The following is a 7,652-nucleotide window of genomic DNA, read 5'->3' as shown; positions in this document are numbered from 1 at the left end:
CATGCATCATAGTTTTTAGTCTAAGTTCTCCTAATAGGCTACAGCTTTTGGTAAAAGTAACTTTTAGCCCAGGGGTTGGCAAACTTTTTCTAACCGCGGGCCAAAACCAAAATTTACAAAGTCTTGCCGGGCGTAGCCCACAAATTTTCCAATAACAAATCTGTTTTTTTATAATGCTGACATTACAACTTTCAAATTTACAGAACTCAGGCCTCGAAATTTGTACTTTTTTCCGGCGGTCAAGCATGTCCTACCGGACTGGCCCTTTCAGCGGACATTTAATATCTCAACCGGACATATTTTTTGCGTGAACTGTATCAGCGTGAATAAGGTCTCCACATTCGCCTAAGCACGTGCGGAACCCAGCTGAGACTTGCTTCTCTGTGACGTTTCTTTTTAACAAACGATCAATGTAACGCAATAATCCTCATTGTTAAAATTAGAATACATATCCTGCCGAAAAGTTCAGACAACTTTATTTCAAGGCAACATTGCAAGGCGTTGAAGTGATGTAAAAATGGCTACTTTTGCCATCAGCTCGTTTAACCACGCCACTTTAATGTGATCTTTAAAGCAGTTGCCTGTACTACTGTATGATTGTTTCAGCTCCGTATTTGTTCGCGTTAAACGAACAATTGTAACAATTCAAATTTAAAATATATTTTTGCTGCATTAGCTCTATTTTTGTCAAGAATTTTGCGGCGGTCATTTATGACCGACCAATGAGTCGGCTTCGGCAGACATTCGAGGTCATTCCGGAGGTCATGTCCGCCATGACCGCCGGATATTTCAAGGCCTGGAACTTAATCAGATTAAGTCCTGATTTTATTAGCAAAAGCACAAAATACAACATACATTTTTTGATAGTAGGCTACAACATTAATGCGAGATTTGCAGTTCTTTTGATTTGAAAGATTTTGAAGTTCAAGCGGTAAGTTAGATGAGGAAAGAAGCATGACATCCTGCAAGTGGTCATCAGCAGGGACAGGGTCGTCAGACAGCTTTTGAGAAAAAGAGCCAAACAATGTTGAAAAAAGGGCCAAACTGGGTGAAAAACAGCCAAATTGTTCAATAACGTTAATAACATTGTTAATAATGTTATTATGTCGGCTGCGTAGCCGAGTGGTGAGAACGTCTGTGCGACGTTCGAAAGGACGTGGGTTCGACACCACTCCAGAGCACGCGGCTGTGTCTCGGCAAAAGACACTTAATGGCTAGCCAAAATAAGGGGAGCAGCTGACTCGAAGACTATATGTCACTTCGCTGCTTCCTGTCGTCTGTTGTATCGCATCTGTGATCGCAGTGTACTGTATGTTATCGCAATGGGCGCAAATAAAAACACGATTATTATTATTATTAATAATACATAATAACGTTAATAATGTCAATAACGTAACGACTTACGACATTACAACATTCTACAAAAACATTAGAACAATTCCAAATCTTCATCTTCTACAGTGTTTCCACTCGAATCTTTGGCATTGGCTGAACATTGTCAGCTGTGAAATTTTGTAGCATGTTTGGTGATGCTTGAAAGTTGATATTGATAAAAAAAACTTTTGATAAAATAGACCAAGCACTGTCTAAAAAATCGTAATAACACTTTTCAGTCTCAATTTCCGAAACACATTTATTTAAATAGCTAGTTTGACTAATTAGTATGTGCCAACTTCTTTCAAAAAGAGCCAAATATTGAAAACAAAGGGCCAAGGGGCCAAGCAACTTCTTCTGTGCCAACTGCCTCTAAAAAGGGCCAATCTGACAACCCTGGACTTGTCAGTAAGTTTTGTTCTCAACTTGTTCTTGGTGAGTTGCATTGACGAAAATAAATTTTGTTTGTCATATCTTTACCCTGCATTGCGGGAAAACGGACTTGAGCGCTATGCATCGGTGTACGCCTTCCGACGTACACCTGACCTACGCTGCAGCCCAGGCCCGGATTTAGGGCCCCCCGACTTTTGAAGGGCCCCCCTATGTGGAAAAAAATGTGATTTTGTGTTATTTTATTCCTTTTGACCTTTAAAGTTTCTGCAAAATGCTGTGCAGTACTGGACTGATGCTACTGTAGACGTAGAGATGATTTTTACGCGCCGTAGGCGCAAAAAAATTTTTTGCACGGGGGCCCCCCGATCTAAAAGTGCCCCGGCCCCCCATCAGCTAAATCCGGCCCTGCTGCAGTCGACGGCAATGTCTGTTTCCGGTTGTCTATACTCTACTTATGACTTAAATCTGGTACTACCCATTACTCGAAATCGATCACTGGGTAGAGGCAATTATCGTAAAGTTTCTTGCCCAGAGAAACAACAGCAAGTGCGGGTGGCTGGAGTCGAACATGCAGGCTCTCGACTGCAAGCTCAACGAGCTAACCACTCGGCCACTGCTGCCGAGCGCCGACGCATGTAAATTGATTGATTGATTGTTATGGTTTGTTTTATGTCGCTTTACAACATCTAAGGTCTTTTAGCGACAGTCATTATTATAATAGCTATTTAGCACAGTTAGAGCACCACAGGGCATAGTGAAGGGTGCAATACGACACAACACAACATAATACGATACAGTAGTTTAGATACATCATTAGTGGAAAAGAAATTCTTGTAGGAGGTTAGGCCCACGAAAGTCAGGTACTTCTTTGGAATTGCACGCTTGGTGTTACAAACTGAAACAAAATAAGGAAAGCCCAGCCAGCAAATCAATCGCCTTCCACACCGATTCAGTGTCCAAAGACGCTGAATCAATGTAAGAGACGATCGATCTCTGGCTGGGAGCAGACACGACACGGGTGCACTACAGTATAACATGGACGATTACAGTGATTAAAATAATAATTTAAATAAGCTTATTGCAGGAGTTTATAAAAGCCAGCAGATGTGTAGTAGTTGGACGATTTTCAGCAAAATTTTTCACCGATATGTTTATTCCATACTTGCTCAGATTTTGTTCAAGACACTTCCTTTGAGTTGCATATTTACTGCAATGAAATAGAAAATGATTCACAGTCTCAGGGCTCATACATGTGTCGCATAGTCCAGAAGTGTGGCATCCGATCTTGAAGAGGTGTTGGTTTAAACGGCAGTGACCGGTGATGAGTCTAAAGACGGTTGGATGGTCAGGTACTTTGTTTGTTCCTGCACTTTTGGTGTCAGGATATATAGATTTGTAGAGTTGGCCTGTGGTACTGTTTATATAGTGATTATTCCATTTTTGCAGAGCTAGATCTTTGGTGAGGTTTTTGACTTCACTTAGGCTGAGTTTTGTGTTTGCGGAGATGGGGGTAATGGCTGATGTTGGTATTGCTGGTATGGCTCCTGAAGCAAGTTTTGCTAAGAAATCAGCAGTTTCGTTTCCAGGAATGCCTACATGACTAGGAACCCATAAAAACTTTACTTTTGTTGTTTTTGATATAATGCTGGAATGAAGCAGAAGTATGTCATTGATTAAGCTGTGTTTTGTCCAGGTTGGATTTGAAATCGTCCGTAGTGCACTTAAGCAGTCGATAATGATGACCGACTTACTTTGTTTGGTCTCTTTTATCCATATAAGTGCAGCCTTTATTGCAAACAGTTCGGCACTGAACACAGATGCGGATCTATTAATTCTGAAACAGCGTTTTATTCCATAGCGGTTTACAAAAAAGGAAGATCCGGTTTTCGTGTTGGTCTTGGATCCGTCTGTATATATGTTGAGAAATTCTGAGTAATTTTTTGTGAGGTGCTCAGCGACTATTCCAGAGATGGCATTTGGATGGTCAAGCTGGGAGGTTTCAGTCACAAGGGTGTAGTCAGTTATGGGTATATAGACTTCCCAGGGTGGGATAGATGGTTCTTGGATGAGGTTTACGGTAATATTCGTGTCTATTGTCTCGGTGAGGGAATGGAATGGTTGGTAGTTACTTGTGTTGGTCAAATTTCTTGGCAAACTTTCCTCGAGGATGTCATGTGCTGGGTGGTGTAAAAATGTCAGAATGTGGGCTTTGTAGTTTAGACAAAGTTGCTCGTATCTAAGTGACAAGGGTAATTCATTGCAGTAGTGTTGTAGGTTTGAAATGGGGGTACTTTTCATTGCTCTGGAGCATATTCTTAGAGCTTCATTTTGTAATGTCAGAATTGGTTGGAGTGTGGTTTTGTTTGTGGCAATGCTTCCATACCATATTCAATAACCGATCGTATTATGGCTCTGTAGATGCAAAGCAGTGCTGATTTTCCTGCTCTCCAGTTTGTGCCCTTCAGTACACGAAGGACATTTAGTCTTGATTTGGATTTTTCTGCAACATGTTTAGCATGGATGCTATACTTTCCATTTGACTGAAATGTGATTCCAAGGTATTTGTAGTCTTTTTTGATGGGGATTAACGAATTTTTTATTTCGAGTGTACACGGATCATATTTACGTTTGTTTGTAAAGAGCACAACCGCTGATTTGTTTGCGGAGATCTTGAAGCCCCATTTATCACACCAGTCTTTGGTTTTTGAAAAGTCAGATTTGATTATATTAGACAGAGTTGAGATGTCTTCTCCTGTTTTCCAAAAACAGAAGTCATCTGCAAAAAGTGCTGTAGAAGAGGTAATTAAGTTTGGTAAATCGTTGATCGCTACGTTGAATAGTAATGGACTAATAACGTTGCCTTGAGGAATTCCGTTTTCTAGTTTTCTTGTGGTAGATAAAGCTTTGACAACCTTGACTTGAAAAGTACGATTTGACAGGAAAGATTTGATCCAAGATAGCATGGCTCCTTTGATCCCTAGGTCATATAGTTTTAGGAGGACTGCGTCGTGATAGACCATATCATAAGCTTTCTCAAGGTCAAGAAATACAATTTGTACTGATTCACCGCAAGATAAGGATTTTTGGATGGTGTCGTGGAGTCTGATAATATGATCTGTCGTTCGACGTCTTTTTCTGAATCCAGACTGTTGAAGATGAAGTAAATTGTTTTGTTCTAGGTACCATCTGAGGCGATTAGTTACTATTTTCTCCATAGTTTTGCAAAGGGTGCTGGTTAAAGAAATTGGTCTGTAGGAGGAGGGTATACCCGTTGGTTTCTTTGGCTTATGAATTGGAATGATGATTGAATGTTTCCATTTGAGTGGCAGTGTACCTGTCGACCAGACGTAGTTAAAGAAGTCGAGTAGGATATTCAAACTGCAAGGGGGTAGATGACATAACATTTGATAATAAATGCCGTCCGCACCTGCAGCAGTGTTTTTATTACCTTTAAGGACTGTCTTCAACTCGTTCATTTGCAGGGGTGAATTGTAAGATTTATTGTAGAAATGGGTTGCCAGTTTTGATTGTAGATTGTTCGAAATTGAAAGACTGGAATTTTCACGGAATTTTTTTGAATAGTTGGTTGAGCTGCTAACTGAGAGAAATTGATCTGCAAGGATGTTGGCTTTGTTGGTATCACTTTCTGCTTTAGTGGCAAGAGTGGGAATTCTTTTGGTTTCCTTTATGCCTGAAAATTTTTTAATAATTTTCCACACTTTGTCAAGCTTTGTTTTACTATCGAGGGAACAGCAGAAATTGTTCCAGCTTTCTTTTTTTGCTTGGATGGTAGTTTTTCTGGCAATTGCCCGGAGGCGTTTAAAGGCTTGGATGTCTGTTGGGTGTCTGGTACGATGAAGACGTTGTAGTGCTATTTTTTTGTTCCTTACTGCTCGTTTACAATTGTCATTCCACCATGGAACGCCACTTAATTTGAATGGTTTGGTTTTAGGAATTGCTATAGACGCGCAGAGTTGGATAGTTTCGGAGAGGTTTTGGTTAAATGTATTTATATCATTTGAGACAACAGAAGAATTTAGCTTTTCTTGGCATAATTTGGAATACTTTGCCCAATCAGCTCTTTGGAATGCCCATGATGGTACAAAGTCTGCATTATGTGGGGAAGAAACATTGACTGTAGTAGCGACTATGCAGTGGTCACTACCCAAAAATTCATTGGTGACATCGGTGATGCATTTGTGACCAAGGGAAGTAGAAGCAATAGTGAGGTCTAGAGTGTTCCATCGGATTTCCGGCTTATTTAAAGACATGTGGGTGGGAACAGTGGTGTTGAGGATTACTGCGTCATGATTTTCAACTACTTCAAGTAGAGCATACCCTCTATTATTATTGTTGTTGCACCCCCACATGACATGGTGGGCATTGAAATCACCGCAAATTAATAATTTTTTATGGTTAGTGAAAATACAGTTTATTTGGTCACCTGCAAATGAGTTTGTGGGTGGGTTATATATACTGCATACAGTTAGGTGTTCGATTTTAATTGCAATAATTTCCAGCCGTGGGTCTGCATTCGGGATGGGTAGCTCTGTAAAGGAGATATTTCTTTTAATGCAGATTCCGACACCACCTCCTTTTCCCAAGTGAGCAGGTCTGTCTTTTCTGTAGAGATGATATACATTAATATTAGGGAAGTATTTAGGAGTTAGGTGTGTTTCTTGTAAGCAAATGATATCCGGTGGGGTTTGTGAGCTTGCTATTAGTTGATTCAATTCCGAGATTTTCCTATAAATTGACCGACAGTTCCACTGCCACACTGTGAAGAACATTAAATTATTAGTGATTTTAACATGTCCGAGTTTGTTAGAAATCCCATTCTAGAACCTGCTGCGTCGGCGATAATTTGAAAAATGTCAATTTCTTTATTTTGGCTTTGAGCGAACGTTGTCTTTGTAATCACTTCTGCTAAAAAAGCAAGAAATAAGATTGGGTTATTTATAAAGTGGCCGCTCTCGTCTCCTACGTTGGTTGGTTTCGAGGGTCCGGGTTTTTCCATTGTGACTGGAGTTATATTTATACTGTCATTACTTTGGTTAGAGGATAGATTTTTATTCAATTGGCTTGTTTGAGTTGTGCTTGCTACAAGAGGAGGGAAGTCCAGATCATAACTTGGCATTTCTGTATTTAGCCTACAGCTCTTTGCTGCTTGCAGGCTTCAGCATATGTTAGGTTCTTAGTGGTTTTCATTTTCTGAATGGCTTTTTCTTTCAAGTACTTGGGGCAGTTTTTAGAAATAGCGACGTGATTTCCACCACAATTTGAGCATTTTACTGCCATACTTGGGCATTCATCATGCCTGTGTTGTTCACCGCATCGGAGACATTTGGTTTTAGATCTGCAGAATTTTGCTATGTGTCCAAATCGATTGCAGTTGTAACATCTTAAGGGTTTTGGAATGTATTGCGAGACTCTAAATCGTTGATAACCTATTTTTATTGAGTCTGGTAGTGATTTGCTATTGAAGATTAATAATACAGTAGTAGATGCAATTAGTTCAGACGATTCAGAATTTCTTTTATTAAACCTTTTAACCGACCTTATGTTCGCATCCTTCAGCGCCGCAAGAATATCTCCATCCTCCATGCCGAGAGGAACATTGTATATTACTCCACTTGCTCCAGGTGGTCTTTTGGCGTAGGCGGTGATCGGAATGTTGATGGTGTTTCCATCCGTCAGTGTCTTTGTTTTGAGGATAACCTCTATCTGGCTTGGGTTTGCATTTAACTGAAGTCCTCCATCTTGTCTTGCTGAGCAGGATTTGTATTCGCCTATTAGATATTGCAGACATCGGTCGATCAGTATCGGCGAATACATTTTTAATGTTTTTTTTTGCTCTCCCGGCTGGTTCAATTTCAATATGACTG

This window comes from Aplidium turbinatum, chromosome 2 (genome assembly GCF_918807975.1).
Source record: "Aplidium turbinatum chromosome 2, kaAplTurb1.1, whole genome shotgun sequence".
In the NCBI taxonomy this organism is placed as follows: Eukaryota; Metazoa; Chordata; class Ascidiacea; order Aplousobranchia; family Polyclinidae; genus Aplidium; species Aplidium turbinatum.
The sequence above is the reverse complement of the archived record's forward strand: the minus strand, read 5'-3'. Positions refer to the sequence as shown.